The following is a 24,039-nucleotide window of genomic DNA, read 5'->3' on the forward strand; positions in this document are numbered from 1 at the left end:
ACTCACAGAGATCTGACTGCCTCTGCCTCCCTGAGAGCTGGGACTACATGCATGTGCCACTGTGTCTGGCTGGGAGCATTTTCTTTCTTCCTTTTTCTTTTTTTCTTTCTTTCCTTTTGTTTTTGTTTTTGTTTTTGTTTTTGTTTTTTGAGACAGGTTTCCTTCTGTAGCCTTGGCTGTCCTACACTTGCTTGGTAGACCAGGCTGGTCTCAAACTCACAGTGATCTGCCTGCCTCTGCTTCCTGAGTGCTGGGATTAAAGGCGAGTGCCACCACAGCCGGCAGGAGCATTTTCTTTATTGAGGTTGTCTCCTCTCAAATGACTGTAGTTTGTATCAAGTTGACATACATAAAACTAGCTAATGCACACACACACACACACACACACACACACACACACACTTCTTTTTTAGTTAACCAAGCCAGTGACTTTTATTATCAGCTAATGTACCAAAGGAAGAGGTTTAGCGAGTGGGTCAGAGTTGTGAAAATAAAAATGCAGATTTTCACGCATCACTATTTTAGACATGGATCCAGGGCACCCCACAGCAGCAGCAGCTGCTGCACTCGTCCAGTATGCAAGCCCAGGCATACTTCCCACAGCCGTGTGACAGACAGCAGGGCACAGCGTTCCGTGCAGGAGGTGCTTTGGAAGCAGACACAGGAGAAGCCCATCAGCGTCCATCTACACAGAAGCAGATGGCGTCCATGAAGGCTAGAAGCATCAGCTGGACTCTCCTTGGGGGGCTGGAAAAGTGGCTCCACAGTTCAGAAGAACACCCACTGAACTTGTAGAGTCCCCAGCACCCACATGGTAGCTCCAGTTGCAGAGGACTTAGTGTCTTTTTATGGCCTGTGTGGGCACTAGGCATGCATGGGGTGTACATACATACATGCAGGCAAGCACTCATACACACAGAGTTAAATTTTTTTTAGAGATATCTGTTTAAACATTTACATTTGAAGTAGAATGTTCTGAGAGACTTACTTAAAATAACTAGCATAGCGTGTGTAAAACAGTGACTCGCCGCAGACTGGTGATCATCTGGGGTTGGGGGTGGACCGTGTATGGAGGTTTCTGGCCCCCGTGTAGGTGTGTGTAGGTTTGAAATTCCCCATGTTTTATAATATGGCAGGACTAACTCGGGCAAGGCGCACCCCTGAAGTGAACGGGAGGATCAGGAGGGGGAGATTCGAAGCTGTAGACACAGTGCTGTCCCTGGACCACTTTGCAGCTTGTTCATCCTGGGGAAGGAGTTTGCTCGGGGACTGAGAGACCAGAACTGTCCCCCTAACAATGCCCAGGGCTTGGAGGGGGGTCCGCCCTGCTGTTGGCACACTCTGTCCTCAAGCTGACACATACAACGGTGGCTACTTGGCGGCCATGATGCTCATACCTATGACAGGTGATTTTTAAGTCTGTGAGTGGGGCTGTCACTTTGTCCTAATATATTAAGTCATTACAGTGTTTCATTTCATTTCAGTTCAGATCTTTGTTTCAAAAAAAATGCTTGAGATGAATTGAATATGATCAAATTCACACTGAAATCAAAGAGAATATAGTATTCTTGTCCTGCAGTCATTTCCCAATGACAGCCACTGAACTTTTAAATGGTAGCAACTAGGAAAAATACCTTATTAGCTAATGAACTGATTTATTTGAGTGACAGGATCCTAAGATGGCCGCAAGCTCTCCATCCTCCTGTCTCAGCCTCTTAGAGCTGAAACTGCAGGCATCCTGCACCAGGCCAGCTGTCTGGCTCCCCCACTCCTTCCATCTCCCCTTCCTCCCTCCATCTCCCCTTCCTCCCTCCATCTCCCCTTCCTCCCTCCTCGCTCTCTATTTATTTCGGTGCTAGAGTTGGAGCGCCCAGTCCTGCAAAGACTAGGGAAGTACTCCAGCACTCAGCTACATCCTCAGTCCTCAGCTCATGCATTTATTATATATATAGTTTATAATATATAGTATATAAACTCTAAATATATATAGTTTTTTCAAGACAGGGTTTCTCTACATAGCCCTAGCCATCCTGGAACTCACTCTGTAGACCAGGCTGGCCTCCAGCTCATAGAGATCCACCTGCCTCTGCCCCAAGTGCTGGGATTAAAGGCATGCACCACCACTGATAGGTGTCAGCCAATGCCTGAGCTCCTATTTTGTGCCAAGCATTTGATAAATGAGGCATATTTAGAAATATGATGGGCACCTCCCATGAAAACTTATATTTCTCAGATCCTCATTAAAAGTGAAAAGAAGAGCTGGAGAGATGGCTCAGAGGTTAAGCGCACCAACTGCTCTTCCTGAGGTCCTGAGTTCAATTCCCAGCAACCACATGGTGGCCCATGGCCATCTATAATGTGATCTGATGCCCTCTTCTGGCCTGCAGGTGTACATGAAGACAGCATTGTATACATAATAACAAATAAATAAATCTTAAAAAAAAAAAAAAGTGAAAAGAAGCCAGGTGTGTTAGCCCAGAGGGTAAAGGCACTTGCTGCCAAACATAGTGACTGACTTCTACCCCAGGGCCCCAAACAGTGGAAAGAGAGAACCAACTCCTGAAAGTTGTCTTCTGCCCTTCGTATAGGGAGAATGGTATGTGCTTGCCTCCCCAACATGCAAACAAATAATAAATGTCTAAAAAAATGTCTAAAGAGAAAAAAGAACCTGCAAGACAGCTGAGTGAATCCAAGCACTTCTCTTGCAATCTTGCCAATCTGATCTGGCCCCCAAATCCTGAGGTAGAAGAAGATAACTCCTAAAAATTGTCCTCTAACCTCCACTAATGCCATGGCACATGTGTACCTGCATACACACACATCATATATACACATGTGCACCCATTAATAATAAAATTAAAATGCAAGTGAAATTTATTTTAATAATGTATTTTATTTAACCTATCCAAAGTCAGGACATGGAAACAATTTCAAAAATTATTTGAGTGTGTGTGTGTGTGTGTGTGTGTGTGAAGACCAGAGGTTGAGACCCAGTGTCTTTTTTTTTTTTTTTTTTGAGACAGGTTTTCTCTGGGTAGCCTTAGCTGTACTGGAACTCTGTAGACCAGGATGGCCTGGAACTCACAGAGATGCGCCTGCCTCTGCCTCCTTGAGTGTTGGGATTAAAGGTATACACCACCACAGCCCAGCTGAGACCAAATGTCTGTTTACATTGCTTTCCACCTTCTTTTTAGAGGCAGAGTCCCTCTCTTAAGATGGTGTCTTGCCCACACCTCAGTTTTGGACTTCCAGCACCTAAAGCTGGAGAAAATAGTTTTCTATTAATTAAGGCAATCAGTCTGTGGTGTTTTGTTTTGGCAGCCTTACAAAACAAATACAGCGCGAGAAAGAGCATAGCCTCTCATTCAGAATATCAGGGGGTAGCTTGGTGGTAGAATGGGCATCTAGTCCCACCACCAAAGGCAATAAAGCAAGAGACTGGGGGGATGGCTAGCCGGTGCCTGCTGCACAAGCGCGAGAGCCTGAGTTTGAATGCCCAGCATGCACGCAACAGCCAGACATGGTGGTGCCGGTCTGAACCTCAGTGCTGGGGCAAGAGGCCTGAGGCAGGCCTTACTCACCAAGCCATCTGCAGGTCTGTTTTTCCTCTTTAAAACATATATATATATTTTAAACATTTATCATTTGTTTGCATGTTGGGGATGCAAGCATATGCCACTGTCCTTGTATGGAAGGCAGAGGACAACTACAGGAGTTGGTTCTCTCTTTCCACCATGTGGGGCCCTGGGGTAGAAGTCAGCTCACTATGTTTGGCAGCAAGTGCCCTCCTGACACTCCCCTGGTCATCTTGATGTCCCTAGATTTTCTATTTTACAAAATATTTTTATTTTATGTGTGTGGGCATGGGCGTATGTGCGTGCGTATACATGTGTGTGCATGCATGCACCACCTGTGTGGAGGTGCCCACGGAGGCCAGAAGTGGGCAGCAGATTCCCTGGCACTGAAGTTACAGGTGATTGTGAGCTGCCCGCCTGGATGCTGGGAACCAGACTCAGGTGTTCCAGATGAGTGGAACTGGCTCTAAGCCCCTCAGCCATCTCTTTGGTCCTTGAGTTTCAGATTCAATGGATCATTTGAAACAGATAATGACACACCATGTTTAGCTAGAATAGCCGCAGCTGGTGTTAGGCATCCATGTTTGACCCTCATGACAGCTCTGTGCTCTCCCCAAAAAGCAACTAAGGAATACGGACGGCATTTGTGAACAAGTAGATGCTGAAAACTACTAACTGCAAAGAAACGGCAAGCTCCAGATTTTCATACTAGCAAATGGTTGGGTCTGAGAGATCTCCTTGTCATAAAATAAACTAATATACAGTATTATAATGTATAATATTAATATGTACTTAAATATATTAACATAATATGTTTAATTTATATCCAATATATGCTAGAACTAATGATATTTCATATTATAAATCTGTTACATATATATGTATAAGAAAATATGTGGAATCATAAAATAACAGGAAATTAAATAATTAAGGAAAATCACTGGGAAAAGAGCCAAACTAGGCAAGGCTAAGAGCCTCCTCACTCAAACACTGAAGGGTAAGGCAGCAGCAGGTCCCAGCACTGGCTCTAGACTGTTTAGGGGTACAAGGGTCCTGGGGTTTTGGATTCTGGCAGGATCTGATCTCAGGCAGAAAGAAGTGGTATCTGGAATGAAGGAACAGCCTTCCTGCTGGCCTAGGCGCCTGTGAGGTGAGAGGTGGTACATCCCTGTGATGGTGTATTCCAGCCAGATGCTCCCTCTGTGACCCAGTGCTCTGCCACTGCTACATCCCTGGCAGCTTGTTTGCCCAGGTGATGGACAACCAGGTGCCTGCTGTGAGATCACCGGGCCACAGGTGTGAAGTGCTATAACAGGACTTGCTGCTGCTGCTGCTGCTGCCCTCTGCACACTGAGAGGCCCTGAAAATCTCTAGCAGCTGCCTGTCCCTAAGGCCACCTGCCTAGGTGGGCCCTGCGAGATGCGGATTCAGCACAGTACATTTTCCATGTGTAGCGTGGGCTTGGGGCGCTGGCAGACATGGCCATTGCTCAGAGCCCTGCTTGGGCGGCACCTGGAACAGGAATGGCAGGATGGGGAGGGCTAAGAGATAGTCAGTAAAGTGTCACTTGTGTAAACATCCAAAAATGGGGCCAGAGACAGGAGGATCCCTGGGGCTCATTGGCCTGCTAGTCTTGCTGAACTCCTGAGGTTCTGCCTCTGTGAGAGATCCCGTCTCAAAAACCAAGAGTGATAGCCTTCAGGCCTCCACATGCGTGTGCACACACATGACCGTGTTCATACACCACACAGGAAAATAAGACAGGGCTGAAACCTGGGCAGAGTGGAACTCCTGGAGCTCATTTCAGAGTTGCCAGGGCTGCCCTGGGCGTTCGCCTGACTCCTGAGGGAACAGAGTGAGCGGTTCCAGTCGGTTTCAGCCCTCCATCTCCAGTTCTTCCTCAAACTACTGTAGCCCCCCGAGTTTGGCCTCCACAGTGCTATATGCCCCGATGTCCCGATGTCCTAATCCTATCCCTCCAGCGCAGCCAGCTCTCCTCTTAACCCTGTCTTCTCCAGTCTCCCAACCCTAACATGACCTCACTTTACCCTTTGCTCTCCACCAGACTCTGGAGCCTCTGAGGAACCAGAGCCCATGAGTTCCGTCTGGGTAACCAGGGGTGGTCGATTCTCTGTAAATGTTTATCCCAAGCATATGAGTGCTTATGGGCCAGCAGCCAGACCAGGGGAATGAACAAACACGACCCCATTAAATGGAAGTCTCAGAAGGATGAGATTCTATTTACTTGCTTCGGTGAAGTCCACGTTGGTGTTTAGTAGTTGCTGATTTAACAGCCTGGCCTGACCACACCCATGAAGGCCCAAGTGTGGGGAGACGTAGCCCCTTTCTTCATGTGACTGGACTATCGGGCCTTTGGGGAGTTCTTCCGGAAGGCACTGGGGCAGCCAGGCTTCTGAGACAGGGCGTGAGCCCTCACCTTCTGTAGGCCCTTGGCTATCTGCTATGCACTCTCACCTCCAGCCTCCTGCTGTCAGAGAACTCACCCATCCTACGTCTCCTACCTCGAGAGGTGCCAAGCGGGAACCAGCTTACCCAGAGCTGGAGACAGCAGAGTGTGGACACAAGAATACATCACAGCAAACATCAAGCTCTGTCCTGGACAGTGACCTGTCCTGCCTTGCAGTGCCTGAGGGACCATCAAGAGCCCCCAGGGCCCTTGCGAGACCCCCTCCAAATAAGACTAGCCAAGACACAGCCTGGCCCCAAATAAATCTCCACCTAGCCATCTAGAAGGCATATGCCGAGTCCTAGGAAGAGATACCAGCCATCATGGCCGCCATCCCAAAAGGGGAAAGACACGATGTCATCTCTGAGAGGAAGAAAGAGGCCTGGAGACTGCAATAGAAAGATCAGGGAGGGAGCCTCCAGGCTCACACAGCTCGGGTCTGACAGATGCCAAGAAGGCAGCTTTGAGCAGTGCAAAGGGTTGGAGTAATTTGGAAGTCAAGCTTAGGGGATACGTGCTTGGGGGGAGGGGAATCACAGCAGGCCAGGCCCATGGGTAAGAAGGGCCCTGGAGAATGCTGCCTGCGAGGCATCTAGGCTTTCCAGATTTGGAGCTGTGTTCTTCTCCCTACAGCTAGGAATCCCCTGACCCATACTGCCTTGCCTCAACCTTTCCCCCTCCAAGGGCCTTTCCTTTCAGGGTCAGGTGCTCTCTTAGCTGGAGTTTCCCTATGGGGGACAGCCCAGAGGACTTGCAATCCAAAGGGTCCATGAGCGAGCTTGCTACCTACTGGGTACCCGCTCCGTGGAGGTGGGGGTGTATGTCATCAGACTCTCAGAGCCCACCAGGCTCTACAAGCATGCTATACAGACCAAGGGATCGGGCCCAGAGCATGTCAGTTGAAACCACAGACTTAGGAGGCAGAGTGGGCCCAGGTCATTGCACCCTGAAAATCTGCCAGAACTTGTTATAGCTCACAAGACTGGGCACTGGAGGGGATGGCGGGTGGGGGTGGGGGTGGGGGAGACGGGTAGCAACTCATGAGTCCCTTTCCTGCCTGCTTCAGCTCAGCTCCTTGTGGCTCTGCCTGACATCCTAAAACTAGTCGCATGTCTTTTCCTTTGCTGCCTTTCGTTCCATGGGCTGTCCCTAAGTGTCCCTTCAGGAACCTGGTAACAGCCTTCACCACCCTCTGGAGGAGGAAGGAGGACAGTAAACTGACAGGTTATCGTTGATCTGAGAGAGCCACAGTGAGGCTTGTGGGCGACACTGTCTAAAGATACACTTCACATGACTGCAGTAAACCCAGTGACTAGAAGCTGGACCAGCTGGTGCCTTATGGTGCTGGTGACACCTCTAGGCTGCCTGTCACCCCACACCCCACACTCCACACCGGTGGAAAGGCAACAACCCCCGTGGCAGATATTTTTGTCATAGCAAAGCCATAAGCAGGTTCAGAATGTCCCCCTGCGGCCTCTCTAACCGTGTCCTGAGTGTGGATAATGGTCCCAAACTCCATTGTAGTTACAGTCACCAATTCCATGGATGTAGTTAAAAAAACAAAAACAAAAAACCCACCCAGCTGTACACTTCAAATGGTGAAGTGTGAGGGATGTGACCCATGTCTAAGTAAGCCCATTAAATGCCCTGCGTAGAGTGCAGTGAGACAACCGTGATTCCAGCGTGTGGGATGAGGAGCTGAGTGTCATTAGTGTTGGGTGAGCCTGCAATGGTGTCCTCACTTCCTTTCTGTTGCTCTGATGAAACACTCAAGCAACTGAGGGGAGGGGAGCGTTTCTTTCAGCCTACACTGGCAGGCCACAGTCCATCACTGAGGAACTTGAGAAGAAACCACTGAGAAAAGGCTCTTTGGCTCCTGCTCAACTTGGTTCCTTATAGAGCCTAGGAATGGGGCTGCCCACAGTGGGCTGGACCTCCTACATCAGTCAGCGCAGACAGGCATGCAGCCCAGTCACATGCAGGCCGGTCTTCAGGTTTTTGTCTCCGACGATCTAGGCTGTGTCGGGTTGACACCTATTGTATAGTAAGGCTTTTTATCACAAACAGCAACAAAACAGGCATGCTGGCACTCGGAAGGCTAAAGCAGGGGACTTAGAGTTCAAGTCTTGTGCTACATAGACATGACCCATCCCCATACTCCCAAAAAAGTTATTTGAAGTTTATATTTTTCAGGGCCTTATAGCAAAACAATACAGGAACAGCCCAGAGATCCTTACACCTGTCTCCCAAAACACTACAATCCAGATCTGCTCAGATAAACAGAAAGTTGAAACAAACCATGCAACATCCTTCCTCCCAACCTTCAAAAATAACTACCTCAGCAGCAGTAAGCCAAGCCGCAGCTCCCTGCACGCCTGGAACATGCTGGGCCATGTTCTGTGTCGATTCCTTCACCATACACCAACACTGTGACTTCATCTGCTAGGCGAGGAGTCTGAGGCATGCAGTGGCGTCACAGGCAAGGAAATGTCCCAGGCAGGGCTTGAACCAGCAGGGTTAGCACGGAAACCTCTTCTCCCCGTTGTTAGGAGAACAACCTCTATTTTACTGACAGGGACAAGGCTTCAGAGCTAGCCTCCTCTCCAGCTTCTTCAAATGTTTCCTATTTGTCTGTTAGCCAATAATGGATTACCTAAACTAAGGCACACAAGACTTAAAGCTTGCCCGCTCCTCTTTGAAGTGAGTTTTCCTCAGCTTCTACCCCAAACCCAACACAGTCAGACAAAAAAAGTCAACAGGATGTACAGTGTTTTGATGGGTGAGAGGCAGGGCACATCATGGTTTTGTTGTTTTGTTTTTCAAGACAGGGTTTCTCAGTGTAGCCCTGGCTGTCCTGGAACTTGGTCTGTAGACCAGGCTGGCCTTGAACTCAGAGATCTGCCTGCCTCTGCCTCCTGAGTGCTGGGATTAAGGGTGTGTGTAACCACTGCCTAGCTGTGCATCATGTTTTTTGTTTTGTTTTTGGTTTTGGTTTTAGGGTTGTTTTTTGTTTTTGTTTGTTTGTTGTTGGGTTTTTGTTGTTGTTTGTTTTTAGAGGCAGAGTTTCTCTGTATATAGCTCTGGCTGTCCTGGACTCACTCTGTAGACCAGGCTGGCCTTGAATTCACAGAAACAGACCTGCCTCTGCCTCTGCCTCTGCCTCTGGAGTGCTGGAATTAAAGGCATGTGCTACCATGCCTGACTCCATTATTTTTAAAGTTAAACTTATTTGGGGGAGGGTGTCTGCATGGAGATGGATGTGAGTGGCACAGCTTGCCTGAGGAGATCAGAGGACACTTTTCAGGAACCAGTTCTTTCCTTCTACGATGTGGGCTCCAGGGATCAGACTCAGTGTGGCAGGCTTGTTGGCAGGTGTGTTTACCACTGAGCCGCCCTGTCACCAGCCCCTATCACATGCTTCACTGGCATCAGCAAGCCACTACTGGTTCAAATTCTAGACCCTGTCTATTCACTGTGATAATGTGAAACAATTTTTTCAGGGGCCAGGGGTACAAGGCCTCACTGTGTGTAGCCGGTCTTGAATTATCAGTGTGGCCAGAACTCACAATCCTCCTGCCTCAGCCTCCTGGGTACTGCAGTTACTGGATGTACGACATATCTGCCTTAATAAGCCCAGTTCAAGTGTAGAGACAGAATCCATTTTGTGTTTGGATGGTATGTTTCTCGCATTCCTTTTCATCTAGAATGAGTCCCACCTCTTCAGTTCTTTGCTTTTGGTCCCCACGGAGAGTGCACAGCCTTCTTGCATAGTCATTGATTCACTGCCCCTAAATGGTCTCCAGCTGAAGCCAGCAAGGTTTCCCCAGCTTTGATCTTGAGTGTGGGACGGGCATTGTATCGGTTACTTTCAAAGACAGCAAGAAAGCTACACCTGGGCAGAAAGTAGACTTGTATAGTCTCACCCCCAGCTAAATTAGTCATCTCTCCATTTTGTCAAAAGCCTTGTTTGCTCAAGGCATGTCTGGGCTCTACCCGCATTTCTTGTAGAAAGTGGACTAAGGGAGATGGTACAGGAAATAGGGATGGAATTGTGCCCACCCACGAAGGCCTGGCACGGGGGTGGGGGGTGGGGGTGAGCAGGCTCCAGGGATGAAATGTCCTGGAGGTAGAAGAGATCAGAGGCTCTGGAGGGTGAGGGTGGAGGCAGAGGCGGAGGCACCACGGTGCTAGAGAGCCGACGCCCTTCTCTGACTGGGAAAAACACTATTATTATTTCTAGTTCATCCTGCCCCTGCTCTTCCCAGCTGCAGCTGAAGATGACACACACAAAAGGTGGGTGACTCATCGGTGTGGACCCCCAGCACTCTCACCCTCCCTAGGAGGCTGAGCCACCAGGCAGAAGCAGGCAAAATGCCTCAAGGACACAGATAGCAGGCAAGGTCAAAGGCATGAGCTCCAACAGCTTGGAGTCTTAGCAACCTCAGTATTCCTCTCTGAGTAGTGGCACCCATGCCTCTCTGCCTGTCGCCAGCAACTAAGTCAAAATCCCTACTGTCAAAAGATGGTCTTTAATTTTTAAAAATTTTATCCGGGTGAGTGGAGTAGCAACTTGTGAGTGTCCGTGTATGTGTGTCGGGGTCAGAGGACAACTTTCAGGAATTAGTTCCCTCCTTTCACCATGTGGGTCCCTGGGCTCCAACAGGTTATCAGGCTTGGTGGCCACCTCTGCGCCATTCCAATGGCTGTTTGAGGGGTTGCTTTGAAGAACAGAGCCTCGAGGTGGGACTGGGAGGGAGTCTGGATAGAGTGGGGTCTCTGTCTGCAGTTACACAAGATAAGGAGCCATATCCCAAGCGCCTGGGTTCTCACTAATGCTGGCTTGAACTCCCTGGTGCAGACAGTAGTCAACTAGGGTGGGGCACCATTTGTATTTCTGAACCCACTCTCACTGGCCGGCTGTGAGTCTTGGGTTTCCTGGGTTTTCCATTTCTCTCTTGTTGCTGAAGGCTCTGCACTAATGAAGAAGGAGCTTAGACGTCTCCATAGGCACACTGCCCAGATTAAGATCCCAGCTCAGCCACCCACCAGCTGCAGGACTCTGGGCAATTTTCTTAGTTGTTATACAGTGACTCAGATTTTTCACCAATAAAACCAGTGTACACATATGCCCTCTTCATACACTTGTGAGGGAGACAGACCAAAAGGGCTTAAGTCATTTTCCTAGACCGAGTTAACCCTTTCCAAGGCTCAGAACTGTGCTCAATAAAGCAGTCAGGAGCTCCCTGCTCTGGGTTCCTCGCCTCTCCTAAGACATACTGTTAGGATTAAAAAATAAATAGAATAAGGCTCAACAGATCTGATACGGAGAGATCTATTATAGAAGCTTGGGGAGAGGAATTAATGCATGAGTGGGCCATGAGGATAGAGAGGCAGTTGGAGAGAGAGAGAGAAAGGGAAAGGAAAGAGGGCCCCTTAGGGAGAGTGCAAGAGAGAGAGCACAGTGGTGGGTTGGTCCTTTTATAGTCTGGCACACATCCAGTGTCAGGTGATAATGTCAGATGTTGCTAGGCAGCTTAGAGGCTGGCAGGCTAGCAGATCAACCTGTGAGCTAGCATTCCTCCCTTTTTCTATAATTAAAAAAAACAAAAACAAAAAACCATTGGACTAGTTTGCATGCAAGGTAAGTTAAAGTATAATGTAGGTTCACTGGAAGCAGCTCTTGGCTGTCATGTAAGGGAGCAGGGCAAGAGAGTGAAAAAGAGAAAGGAAAAAAAAAAAAAAAGAGCAAGGGCAGCAAAATGTCTGGATTATATGGTAAAGGGGAAGGAAAAGTCATCGTCCTGGAAAATTCAAGGTAGAGGGCGGGGTATGCCAGCCATGTCCTGCAGCAGACAGGGACCGAGAAATGCTGGGAAAATCTGGAGCTGTTCGGCCCGGGTCTGAAGCACACCAGTCCAGCCTTTGTTGATAATAAATGGATAAGGGAGGAAGAAATCAATAGCCTTTAGCTGCTTCCTGCTGACATGTGCCAACAGGGGGTCAAAAGGCTGAAATGTTGACCAAGGCCAGGAAGAGCAGGCTGTTGTACTTGCTGCCCAGTGTCTGAGAACATCTGTGGCTAGGAGGGACAATGCAGGTCCAGCTGGCACCGTCTGTGAGGCTGGACTGGAGCACCTGTGCATAGCTGCTTTGGTGCTATCTTGAGTGTAGGAGGAAGTCTGCTAGGATACTGGAACATACATATGGTAGGAAGACAGAGTTAAATAGCGAATTCCCTTTAAGTATAGATTTGAAACTGTTGGGAGAGCGAAGAGAGAACAGGCTTGACCACAGGGAGCCCCATTCCATTTACCTGATCCCCAGTGCTAACTAAAGATTTATTTATTTATCTATTTATTTATTTATTTATTATGTATACAGTACTCTGCCTGAAGTACACCTGCAGGCCAGAAGAGGGCATCAGATCTCATTATAGATGGTTGTGAGCCACCTTATGGTTGCTGGAATTGAACTCAGGACCTTTGGAGCAATAGTCCCGGTGCTAACTAAAAGTTCTCTTTTGCATCTTTGGATCTGTCATTTAGTGGATAGTAAGGCCAAGTTTGGTTGCAGAGGTGCATAAGCTTGGAAGCCCTTAATTTGGGCATAGAGATTTGAAATTCTCTGGAAGGCATCCCAGAAGGGACCTGAAGGGAAGATAGAGTCAGTGACCCGTTGGAGAGTCCCCCAGAGAAAGGTGTAACTCAACGAAATCGGTGCAGTCTGTTCCTGGAGCTCGGCAGCACTGGCCAGAGACCAAAGCCTGGCCCGAGCAGACATGATTGCTTAGTGCTAGGATTTCGAGGATGAGTGAGAGGGGAGGAAGAGAAACTGTGTTAGCAGAGAGAGGAGCTCACCCAGGGGAGAAGGTCCTAGATGAAGGGTTTGATATAGGTTGGCAAGAACAGCAAGAAGCATTTATGTCAACCGGAAGGAAAGAATCACCAATCAACTGGTGTTGGGTACTTACCGAGGGGGGAGTCCCAAGCCAGGGAAAGGGGGAGGAATCCCACCCTCTGAGATAGGCAGGAGTAGGTGGGAAAGTTTTGTATGTTCCTCTGATCGCTTGTGTGGTTTAATGAGACAATTTAGAAGCCGCGTGTCTCCAAAAAGCTTGGAGGTCTGAGTTGGGCACTGTGTTCCCCTAGGTGGGTAAAGAGAGAAATACATCAGTCACAAGCCCAATTCAATGGTGTCCTAGAGGGCTAGGGGAACTAGAAATGAGTTGGCACAAGCTGGTCAAAGGTGTCATCACATGGTTTACCAGTGCCCAGGGCAGATGCCCAGCGGCACAATTTCACCTGGTACAGGATTTTTGGCATGCAAGAAAGAGGGAAAGAAAACCATGCCGGGAGGGAAGGAAGTCTCACCCAGGGTCTACAGAGTGAGTTCCAGGACAGCCAGGGCCACACAGAGAAAGCCTGTCTTGAAAAACCAACCAACCAAATTAACAAAAAGCCCAAAATGGCACCAAACGAAACATATTTTAAGTAGTTCCTGGAAATACACACATCTCCAGTGAAACACAAAACCTGGAAAAGGTGTTACACTTCCACGTAAGATGTAGTCAACGTCAGGAGACAGGACAGGATGTAGGGAGAGTATTCGTTCTGTGGAGGACAGTATTGCTCCAGAGCTGTCATGGGAAATAAACATCCTATTGATTCTAGGTGGGAAAACAAAGAACGTAGCCAACTGTAGACTAGGCTGGCCTTGAACTCACAGCGATCTGCCTGCCTCTGCCTCCCGAGTGCTGGGACTACAGGCGTGCGCCACCATGCCCAGCCTGAAGGTGGCCAGTTTCAACTCATGTTGATCATACTTGACTTGTTTGGTGTCATTCTCCTAAATTAAGTATGCCTAAGTCTTTTAAAGAAGTATTTATATAATAGACACACACACACACACACACACACACACACACACACACACACACTGTTCTGCTTACATGATAGAAGAGGGCACCAGATCTCATTGTAGATGGTTGTGAGCCACCATGTGGTTGCTAGGAACTGAACTCAGGACCTCTGGAAGAGCAGCCAGTGCTCTTCACCTCTGAGCATCTCTCCAGCCCTTTGCTTAAATCTTTTAGTTCATCGATATCTTCTCCTAGTGAACAGATCTTCATCCACAGGAGCAGCATTCATTGGCCCTGGTTTTTTTTTTTTGTCTATTTTCCTGCCCCTCCACTTCGTTACCCTTGTCCAAATCACTTCGTTTGCTGTTTCCAGCCTCCAGAATCACTTCATCTGTTTTCATCTTTATCTGAAGCCACGTGCTGAATCTTTCAAGACTGCTTGGCTGTGTGATACCTGTCTCCTGGTCATCTCTGGGGATGCACAAGCTTAAATCTATGTCATTTACATGCATACAATCATCAGCCTCATTACTGCTGTGCCCTGGATGTAACAGGTAGCATCAGCTTCCTCCTCACCACCAACCAGCTCAGGGCGCAATTCAAGGACCTCGTGATGCCGATCACCGGGTGCTGTTCCTGATTAGAACTCTTTCTAACTGCTTTCTGCCGCTCCATAACCTGTTCAGGTTTGTGAGTCTTTTCTTTTCCTTTCCTTGTGTTCCACTCAAGAAAAGATTCTAGAGTGATGTTGGTAACATTGGACGCTACTCTCTTCAATTAGAGCTAATGAAATCTCATCTTCTTTCTCTTCTTCCTTTTTGCCTTTTTTCAGCACAAATCCAGAAGGGAGTTCATGACAATACATGCAATTGTCCCCACCTCCAGGACACACCCAAACCAGCCATACTACGCTATTTTTAATAGCTTCAAGGAATGGTTTGCTCGCTGTTTGAGTTCTTGGTTTTTTTGTTTGTTTGTTTTCTTTTCTGCCTTACGGTGCCTTTCCTTTTCCACCTCTTCAGGCTGTCTCTCATCCCAGTTATCCGCAGTGTCGTCTTCAAGTCCATCATCTCTTGCACCAATGTAAACACTTTGTTTTTCACATTTTCTTTCCAAAATGAGGTCCTGAGCGAACTCCTCGCACTCAGCCCCTTTAGTGCACTGTCCTCGTTTGAAGAGCGCTCACCTGACAGATTCGGGGTTTGCCCCTTTACTGATGTGCTGTGCATCCAATACAGATGTGAACGGCTCCTTTACTGATGTGCTGTGCATCCAATACAGATGTGAATGGCTCCTTTACTGATGTGCTGTGCATCCAATACAGATGTGAACGGCTCCTTTAGTCCTTGTAGTTCTCTCTTCTTGTCACCTTTCTTTGATTTCTTTCCAGCTCCACTTTGTACCTTCTGACGTGGGTTCTGTTGGCCACTCCTGATGAGTGACAGCCTTCACGTCCCTCCTGCTTGCCTCAATACTCACTGTGCCTGGCAATGCTACTGTTCCAGGCCACCCATACCACCCGTAGCCATCTGTCCCCAAACAGCCTCCCTCGACCAGCTGAGCCCTGTCCATCACCACAGCTCTGGGAACTGAGAAACTGTAAAATTATAAAATGTAAGACGCTTGTGTGCCCTGCCTACCCAGAGGCTTTCTCCCAGTTCTCATTACTGCTAGCCTCAGGAGTTCCACTCTAGTTCCCAGAATAGCTACATGCGAGTTCCCAAATATCAGAGGTCCCATACGGTTTCCAGTAACCACCCTAGGGACCCACACCCAAGTCCCCGCAAGAGGTCTCCCAACGCCAGGTGTCCTAATGTCCATATGGTCTAACTTGATAAGCAACCCCACCTGCTTTGTGGTTTTAGCCTTTAAAACTAGCCTGTAACAGTCACTGGGGGTCCTTGGCCTCTCGAGTGCTGAGGGACCCTGGCGCGTCAACAGTAAACCTTTGCTTTTGCACCAGTGCGTTGTGCCTTGAGTGATCTCTCACAGCGACCCCCTTCCCGAGTTGGGTCCAACAGGACCTGTAGATGGTGGCCCAACTGCAGCCATGAGGTCCAGAACCCATGGGGCCTTGGATATCCTTAAAGCCAAAAACGGCCTTTTTTTTTTTCTCTTGAGCCAGGACCTCAGGTATCCCAGGCTGGCATTAAACTCATAACTGAGGATGACCTTGAATTTCCTGCCTCTACCTCCTGATTTAAGGACCAGACAGATTGACCTGTTAATTGTGTTACCGTGAAGAAGGCCAGAGCTTGGCAGGTTATGAGGTGCCATGGGGAAAGTGCGCTCCCCTGAACTGGCTTGACTTCCCTTCCTTCCCTTTCCTTCTGAGCAGCAGTGGTCATCAGGTCCTGGTGCATAGATGAGCAGAGTTACTATGAGAGAGGGAAGTGACGGATGTGTGGGAGGAGACGCGTGCTCTCCGAGGGCTGGGGGGTAGCTCAATGACAGAACACTTGCCTAGAATGCATAAGTCCAGGACTTCATCCTGGTACTGTAAAACATGAGTAAGGGCCTGGAGAGAGGCTCAATTGTTATGAGCACTTGTCTCTTGTAGAAAACGTGGGTCCAGATCCCAGTCCCTGCCTGGTGACTAACAATTGGAATGCCAGTTCCAAAGGCTCTGATGCCCTCTTCTGGCCACTTTAGGCACTGCAAGTACATGGTGCACAGGCATACATAACAGGCAAAACATTCATACACAAAAATAAAATTTGCAGTGGTGTTAAGCTGGGTGTAGTGGCACACGCTTTTAATCTCAGCGCTCTTGAGGCAGGGGCAGACAGATCTCTGTGAGTTTGAGGCCATCCTGGTCTACATAGTCAGTTTCAGGACAGACAGAGCTACATTTTGAGACTGTTTCAAAATAAAGTAAAACAAACAAACAAAAAACAAGAGCAAAAATATTATGGTAGTACAGTATTATGAAAATATCTCTTACATTTTAAGTCATGGGGACTTTTGCTGGACCTCACAGCCAGAGTTTTTAATACACCGTGAGGCCACTTAAGACTTAAGACTGCTACTGTGTGCTCAGACTGTTTGCTTAACGTGCCTTCAAGAGAAAAATGTAACAACCAATATTGTTTGCCTTGGATTTCCCATGTAACTAACATTTATAACCTAAACTAATGTGAAGCTGTAATATTTTGGGGGTGGAGGGGATTCTCTCTGTGTAGCCTTGGCCATCCTGGACTTACTTTGTAGACCAGGTTGTCCTGGAACTCACAGTGATCCGCCTGCCTGCCTCTGCCTCCCAAGTGCTGGGATTAAAGGCGTGCACCACCACCACCAGACATGAAAGTGTAATCTTACATTATGTGTTCTTCCAAGGCCTGGACCCAGAGTAATGCGTGCATGTTCCAAGAATAAGATAATTAGAATAATAATTATAATAATAAGATCATAAAAATAATGAGGAGTTAAAATAGAGGTTGAAAGTAACCTTATAAGTAACCTTATAAAATGAATACCCAAGATAAACATTGGACATAATATTCAGATATTGCCTGATAAGCAACGATGTTTGTAATACTATTTGTTGTCTGGGTCGGCAGCAGCCAGTGAGCTAATCCCTTGTAAACCTGCTAAAATTTCTGTAAAGCTAAGATTTCTGTAAATGTCCCTCACTCCGTCCCCAAGTGATGCTTTCTGTGCTGTGCCATAAGAACAGAGCAAAGGCCTTTGTTAGGAACAGACAGACAGACACACAGACACACAAGGACACATTCGCATGGCAGCCTTCAGGAATTCAGACCCTACAACAGACAGACGAGAGGACGGAAGACACAGGGACCATGTAGTAAAGAATGCTATCTGAACTTACTCTGGGTTGAATGACCCCAGGGGAGGGGCTTTTATGTCTTTCCTTATTTGATATGAATACAGTATTGGTCACTCAGGGTTACTCACTAATGTGTCCACACAAAAACAATAAGTAACTTGTTTTAAATTTTTAAATCAAAAAATGCATCAAATCGGACATGAATAATGGCCCCTGAGAACATCCGTGGCCTGAATCCTCCTACCTGCCAGTGTTCGCTGTGTGTCAAAAAGGTGGTGACACGCCTTTAATGCCAGCGCTCCGGAGGCAGAGGCAGGCCGATCGCTGTGAGTTCGAGGCCAGCCTGGTCTACAAAGTGAGTCCAGGACAGTAGCAGGAGTTACAGATGAGGCCCACTGAAGGGGCCATGAACCAAGGGAGGCAGCAGCCTCAGGAAGCTGGACAGGCCTCCCAGAGGCTTTCAGCTACAAGAAATTCATTGTGGATTCTAAGTCTCTAGGGCTATAAAAGGGTTTATGAATGGTACAAACCGCATTCGATCCCATCCCTTAGGGCAGCTTCAGGAAATTAACACAGTGGGAGAGCGGAGCGATTGCCTGCTTTTCCTCCTGAGCCTAAGTGGTAGTCTTAAGTGGTAGGGAGGTTGATTAAGTGATGTGGTGCTGTAGCTAGGGTGTGGATCTGAATGTGAATGGCTGTGTGTGTGTGTGTGTGTGTGTGTGTGTGTGTCTGTCTGTCTGTCTGTCTGTCTGTCTGTCTGTGTAAAGAGCACAATGTACACAAGGTTAGAGGGTTGGATAAGGCTTTAGAACTCTGGGCACACTGACTGAACGGCTCAAGAGATCCAGTGCAGGTCCTAAGTCACCCATGTGACCTCAGGAAGTCTCCGTCCCTCTTTGAATCTTCGTTTATTCCTCTGTGAGCTACAGATTGGACCTAGAGCCCTGTGAGCCTGGCAGTCTCCATCCCATCACTGGGGAGCAGGCCGACCCGAGTGCTCAGTTTCCCGGGGGGGGGGGGGGGGGGGGGGGTAGGGGGCGGAGGTGCAGGCAAGGCTGTGCCTGGCATGGAGCTGGGCACATCCAGGGTGGCTGAACGCCCTCTGGAGGAGGACTCTGGACTGGCAGAGAAGCTCTTCTTTCTTCTCATTCTGGAAGGTGTTCCCTAGGAGGGATCCTGTGAGTGTCAGGAAGTACTGAGGGAGGGACCTTCAACAACCCAGGATAAGACCTTATTTGGAACTTGAGCCTTGCCGGCATGATCAAATAAAAATGGAAGATACTGGATCAAGCTCCCACCAGTGTCTGTGACCTCCAAAGAAGAGGAAAGAGACACCGGAAGGGATAGAGGTGTCAACAAAAAGCCCAGGGAGACAGAGGCAGAGACTGAGGTAATGCCATCAGGAGCCAAGAACCTGCAACTAACAATCCTCCTGCCTCAGCTCCCTGCTGGGATCAGTGATGTGCCTCATTCTGTCCAAGAGGAGACTCTCTGTGGACCGTCTTCAGTGACCTCTGGGAGCAGAAAGCAAAGAATGCTAGGATTGCTGCGTGGTGGTGGTGGCAGCTGTGGCGCACACCTTTAATCCTAGCACTCAAGAGGCAGAGGCAGGTGGATCTCTGTGAGTTCAAAGCCAGCCTGACCTACCGAGTGAGTTCTAGAACAGCCAAGGCTACACAAAGAAACCCTGTCTCAAAAAACCCAAACAACCAACAACAAGAATGCTAGGATCTGGAAACCCTGGCTGTACTGGGAGGAGGGTGGGGGACCTGTCATGAGTGAGGACTGAGGGGTTCTCTGTCCCTGCACTGGGGAATCACAGGGGATTTTTTTGAGAAGGTTCTCTGAGTTGGGCACTTGAGATGGAGACCTGCCCCGTTGGAGGTTTTAACCTCTATCCGAGAGAGAGAGAGAGAGAGAGAGAGAGAGAGAGAGAGAGAGAGAGAGAAAGGGTGGGGTGGGGACCCCAAGACGGCTCGGCAGGTAAGGACGCCTGCAGCCAAGGCTGAGGGCCTGAGTTTGATCCCTGGGACCCACATACTAGAGCAAAGAACCACGCTGTCTGTAGTCCTCTGATCTCCACACTTGCAGTGCCGTGCACATGTGCATACCCATGACAGGAGTGGAGGTGGGGGTGACACAGGGCACACAACAGCTTGCTGGGCATGGTGGCTCATGCCTGTAATCCCAACCCTCAGGAATCCAGGAGAAGATAATAGCTGAGAGTTCACAGCTAGCCTGGACTACAAAGACGCTGTCTCACGTTAAAAAAGAAGAAGAAGGAGGAGGAGAAGAAGAAGAAGAAGAAGGAGGAGGAGGAGGAGGAGGAGGAGGAGGAGGAGGAGGAGAAGGAGAAGAAGAAGAAGAAGAAGAAGAAGAAGAAGAAGAAGAAGAAGAAGAAGAAGAAGAAGAAGAAGAAGAAGAAGAAGAATAATCTGGTGGAAGTAGCACACACCTTTAATCCCAGCACTCTGGGAGGCAGGTTCTCTGTGAGTTCTAGGCCAGCCTGGTCTACAGAGTGAATTCCCAGACAGCCAAGGCTACACAGAGAAACCCTATCTCGGAGGAGGGGGCAGGCAAAAGCTAGGTTTGGTGACACATGCCTTACTCCCAACGCTCAGGAGTCAGAAGAAAGAGAATCTGTGAGTTCAAGGCCAACCTAGTGTACATATTGAGTTCCAGGGCAGCCAGGACTACAAAGTGAGACCTTGTCTCAGAAAACAAAACGAATGAACAACAAACAAGGGGCTGGAGAGATGACTCAACAGTTAAGAGTACTTACTGCTCTTGAGGACCCGAGTTCGGTTCCCAACGCCTACAAGGAAGCTCAGAACCCTCTGTGAGTCCAGGTGCAGGGATCTGGCACCTTCTCCTGAGCCGCTCAGACATGAGGAACGCACAGAGCACATATATACGTAAGCACATGCACACAAAAAGGAATTCATTTTTTTTAAACCACAGGTTATGCATATAACAGATAACAAGCATTGGGCTGGATTTTGGGCAGCTCCCCAGCGCTTTAGGGGCCCCTTCTTAATAAGTGAAGGGACTGAGATTGGAACCCAAGTTGGCAGCAGCCCAGAGCCCACCTCTAAATCCCAAGCCAGCCAAGGTGCCCTTCCCAAAACGGCCTGCAGGGGAGCCAGAAAGCACCAGGCAGAGCCTAGCCAGCAGGGGGCGCCCAGTCTTAGGCAATAAGAAAGGCCTGGGTGCCTTGGCCAGGAGCTGAGCCTGGAGACCAGCTGAAATCAGCCCGTCCCCATTTTACAGAAGAGGAGCAGTGGTCCTAGAGAGCAGAAGAGGAGAAAGAGCCGCCCTAGGGGTCTCAGCGTCTTTGACCTCCCTCTCCCATCGGCACTCCTGCTGGGGAAATCGGTTTCCTTCCAGGCTGAGATTTGCGTGTTTGTTTGTTTGTTTTGAGACAGGGTTATCACTGTTGTAGCTCTAGCTGTCCTGGAACTCACTATGTAGACCAGGCTGTCCTCAAGTTCACGAAGATCCACCTGCCTTGGGCTCCAAATGCCATGATTAACGGCGTGTGCCACCACACCCAGCTCAGACGAAGACATCCTGAAGCCCACCTTGGACCTTTGGCAATTTAGGTTTCCCCCCACCCCCCCACCCCCGCCTCTGTGTTTGTGTGTGTACATGCATGTGTGTATGTGTAGATATCTTCAGTCTCTCTCCACTTTGTTTTCTGATACAGCGTCTGGTTGTCTGGAGAGCCCCAGGGGTGGCCCTGTCTCCACCTCCACATCACCCCTCTTTTTACGATGTGCTGGGAACTGAATTCAGCTCCTAACTAGAAACAGTAAGCACGTTACCAAACAGCAGTTGGTGCAGCCCCACCCTTCTTTCTTTTCTTTTCTTTTTTTAAGATTTATTTATTTGGCCGGGCATGCTAACCCACGCCTTTAATCCCAGCACTCGGGAGGCAGAGGCAGGAGAATCGCTGTAAATTCGAGGCCAGCCTGGTCTACAAAGTGAGTCCAGGACAGCCAAGGCTATATAGAGAAACCTTGTCTTGAAAAACCAAAATAATAATAATAATAATAATAATAATAATAATAATAATAATAATAATAATAATAATAATAATAATAATAATAAATTTATTTCTTTGTTATGTATACAATGTTCTGCCTGCATGTGTGCCTGCCCGCCAGAAGAGGGCACCAGATCTCATCACAGATGGCTACGAGCCACCATGTAGTTGCTGGGAACTGAACTCAGTACCTTTGGAAGAACATACAGTACCATCTCTCCAGCCCCCACCCTTTGTTTCTTTAAGTGACGTCTCTGAGCAGCAACAATCGGGAGGTCTCTGGAGTCTGAGGGCTACAATGATGGTACACGGGCACACCCACCATCCTGCTGCCCTGGTAGGTTCAGCAGCTGAGCAGGGAGGAGGGAGTGCCACGTGACCAGGGGCTCAGCTCTTGGGCTCTCCAAGCCTCATCTGCAAACAGGGAAGGCTGGAATCTGCAGGCACCAGCACTTACATGTGCAAAGACTCTCTCTGTCTGTGTCTCTGTGTCTCTGTGTCTCTGTGTCTGTCTGTCTGTCTGTCTCTCTCTCTCTCTCACACACACACACAAAACTAAAAAGAAAATAAGGCACATGCCTTTAATCCCAGCACTCGGGAGGCAGAGGCAGGTGGATTGTTGTGAGTTCGAGGCCAGCCTGGTCTACAAAGTGAGTCCAGGCCAGTCAAGGCTACACAGAGAAACCCTTTCTTGAGAAAAAAAATCAAACCGAAACAACAACAAAAAACAGAAACAGAAAACAGAAAAGAAAAAAGAAAATAAATCTTTATAAGCATCAATGTGGAAGCAATTCCCAAAAGTTGTTTTCCTCTGACCTCCACATATGCATAGTAGCATACATGCACCTGTATTCACACATACACCTGCACAAAATAAATACATTAAAAAGAAACACTTAAAACATAAAATTCATTCAAGAAATGTGATTATGTGAAGACTGAGGCATTCTGAATCAAGTGTGGACCTTGATTAGGGTTTAATCAAGGGTTAGGCCTGGCAATTGCATAAAAACCTGGCAGGTGCCAGGTGGTGGTGGTACACGCCTTTAATCCCAGCACTTGGGAGGCAGAGGCAGGCGGATCGCTGTGAGTTCGAGGCCAGCCTGGTCTACAAAGTGAGTCCAGGACAGCCAAGGCTACACAGAGAGACCCTGTCTCGAAAAACAAAAACAAAAACAAAACCTGGCAGGTGGCACATGTCTGTAGTTTCTATGCTGGGAGGGGAGACTGGTTGATCTTAGGGGCTCAGCCCCCAGTCTCAGGAAGACAGACTGCCTCAGTCAACAAGGTGGAGATAGAGAAGAGGACATTGAAGTTAACCTCTGCACACACAGGTGAAAGTAACTGCAGAGGTGTATACACATGCACGCATGCACATGCACATGCATGCACAGGTCCACACACACATACACCCAGACACACACACACACACACACACACACACACACACACACACACACGCTCAAACACAAACACACAGACACAAACACACACACACACACAAAGACAGGCTACCTTAAGCAAAGTGTGGACTCCACAAAGCATGGCAGAGGGTAGAAGCATGAGAGGCCCAAAGCCTGCCTGAGGGACGCAGCAAGCCTGTCTGCTCAGATGTTTCCGGCCTCTCCACGTGGATTCCTTCCTCCGGGAGGTGGTGCAGGACCCCTGAGGAGTAAGGGTCATATCAGACAAGGAAGATGGAAGAGTTCCTCATACCTGGCTGCTGCAGGGTTAAAGAGATTCCACCACAGCACCTAAGGGAGGAGTTTGAACACTTCTATCTGTATTGTGGAGGAAGAGAAGAAGGAGGGAGAGGGTCTGGGAGGGGGACACTGCTGCTAAGGCCAGCCAGCATCCCCAGCTGAGGCCCCAGCAGGGCCAGCACTGTTTGAGATACAGTTTCTATATCCCAGCGTTGTGAATGTTTGTGGAAGACTGTGCTAATCAGGGACACTGCCGTGTTCTAATTCTGCTATGGTCCCAACTGGACTATGAACCTAAGACTATAAAGAGAGTTCCCAGCCAGGCATGCTGGCGCACGCCTTTAATCCCAGCAGAGGCCAGAGGCAGAGGCAGCTGGATCATTGTGAGTTTGAGGCCAGCCTGGTCTACAAAGGGAGTCCAGGACAGCCAAGGCTACACAGAGAAACCGTATCTCGAAAAAACAAAAAATAAAAACAAACAAGCAAACAAAAAAGAAAGATAAAGAAAAAGGAAAAGAAAGTTCCCTTAAAGCACTGAGACATGGGCTGGCCAACTTGTGAAGAGTACGTCTCAGCAAGCTACCTCCTCAAGGCCCAGTAAAGA

General features: G+C 48.5%; 1 pseudogene; it reads right to left on the reverse strand.

The window, feature by feature from the left end:
- Positions 1-516: 516 nt before the first annotated feature.
- LOC127208598 (zinc finger CCCH domain-containing protein 15-like) lies at positions 517-15,472 on the reverse strand (annotated as a pseudogene).
- Positions 15,473-24,039: the final 8,567 nt, after the last annotated feature.

This window comes from Acomys russatus, chromosome 25, assembly GCF_903995435.1.
Source record: "Acomys russatus chromosome 25, mAcoRus1.1, whole genome shotgun sequence".
NCBI classification, from domain to species: Eukaryota; Metazoa; Chordata; class Mammalia; order Rodentia; family Muridae; genus Acomys; species Acomys russatus.